Below are 2,003 nucleotides of genomic sequence, written 5' to 3'. Positions count from 1 at the left end.
GGCGGTGTGGTTGGTGCAGGATAGAGCAGGGTTTAGAGCTGTTGTGCATAGGGTCGCTATGAGTCGGAAACGACTCGACGGCACATAACAATAACAACAACATATTTTATAGTTGAAGATCACAAAGCTTTCCTGTCTCAAAACCTCAAAATTTCAAAAACTGCTGCTACAGTAGTCAAAATAGCATGGTACCGATACAATGACAGATACAAAGATTAGTGGAATATAATTGAGAACCTTGAAATATATCCATCCACTTATGGTCATCTGATCTTAGATACGGATGTGAAATACTTTAAATATGAAGAAAGCTTCTTTAATAAGTGGTGTTGGCAAATCTAGGTATCTATCTGCAGAAAATTGAAACATAATCCATACCTCACACCACGTGTAAAAAAACTAACTCAAGGTAGATCAAGGACTTAGAGGTAAAATCTAAAACTATAATCATAAAGAAGCAAATTCAAAGGTCCTTCCTCATCAAACCCATGGTATTTTCACTTGTTTCTTATGCATCTGAAAGTTGGACAGTGAATAAAAATGACAGAAGAATTGATGGCTCTGAATTGTGTTGTTGGAGAAAAGTGCTAAATATCCCATGGTCTGTCAAAAGAACAAGCAAGTCTGTCTTGGAGGAAGTGCAAACCAGGAGGCTTCTTAGAGACAAGGAGCAAGAATGTGAAACTTGGCTTCACATACTTTAGGCATGTTGACAGGAAAGGTCAGTCTAGGCAAATCCTCGTGTGGGTAGAGGTGGAAGGTCAGAGAAAGAGAGGAAGACACTCAGTAAGATGAATTGACATGGTGTTAACAGTCATGAGCACATCGGAGATAGTGAAGATGGCACAGGAAAGAGCAAGATTCACATCTGTTGTTCAAGGGATTGTTTTGAGTTGACTTGACAGTATCCAACAATTTGTGACAAGGAAACTCTGGTGATAGTCTGTACAGAGTTAGTTGCTAATCCATGTGCATACTTCTGCCGGTTCGAATCCACCAGCCAGCTCTGCAGGATGAAGATGGGCAGTCTCCTTTCATACTATTTACAGTCTCTAACAATCCACTGGAAACTCTGCTATGACTTAGTTCTTATTTATGGCAATGATATGTTTAGATGGCTCTATGATGTAAATGTTGTGTTGTTGTGTGCTGTTGAGTCAGAACCAACTCATAGCTGACTCTCCAGTGGGTTTTCAGAGGCAGTTAAGTCATTGCCCATCTTTCTCCTCTAGAGCAGCTAGCCGATTCAAACTGCGTACCTTTGGGTTGCAGTGCAACCCCTTACCACAAGGCCACCAGAGCTCTATTGAAAAAACCAAAAATGTACAACCAGGAAATGATAAATCATATGAATGAAACCTTCTATAAGTGAAGTACTTGTGGGCATCACAAAAGATAACCTATAGACTGGGGAGAATTTTTGACAATGACATATCTGACAAGAGACTCATACTAAATTGATAGAAAAAAACAACCCACTCATAAAATGAGCAAACTATATTAAAAGACCCTTCACCAAAGAAGATATTTAGATGAACATCAAACACATGAAGAAATGCTCAGGATTACTAGCTATTAGATGCAGTTTAAAATCAAAATGAGATATCACTCTGGAGAGAATAGCAAAATTCAGTAAGACAGTAAACAAAGGTGGACGAGACTGTCATGAGATTTTAATTCTCACACACTACTGGTAGGAATATAAAATGGTACAACCACTGGGGAAAGCAGTTCGACATTTCCTTAAAAAGTTGTTAGAGTGCTCGCTTTGGCAGCATATGTACTAAAATTGGAACAATACAGAGCATGGCCCCTGTGCAAGGATAACATGCAAATTCATGAAGCATTCTGTGTGTTGTTTTTTTAAATGATAAATATATACACAGAAGAATTTCATGAAACAACATATGAGCAAGAGCCTATGGTGATGAAAGAAGTAGTTCAGGCTGCTTTGAAGGAAATGGCAAAAAATAAGGCTCCAGGAATAGATGGTATACCAATTG

At 38.6% G+C, this 2,003-nt stretch overlaps 1 protein-coding gene across 1 annotated transcript in view; it reads left to right on the top strand.

Moving 5' to 3' along the window:
• Positions 1–2,003, top strand: part of URM1 (ubiquitin related modifier 1) — a 28,628-nt gene that overhangs the window by 8,445 nt on the left and 18,180 nt on the right. The window lies entirely within an intron of this gene.

The sequence above is a fragment of the Elephantulus edwardii genome, unplaced genomic scaffold, assembly GCF_000299155.1.
Source record: "Elephantulus edwardii isolate Elephantulus edwardi_28Jun2011 unplaced genomic scaffold, EleEdw1.0 scaffold00116, whole genome shotgun sequence".
Classification (NCBI taxonomy): Eukaryota; Metazoa; Chordata; class Mammalia; order Macroscelidea; family Macroscelididae; genus Elephantulus; species Elephantulus edwardii.
Note: the sequence above shows the minus strand (reverse complement) of the source record. Positions and strands in the feature narration are given on the sequence as shown.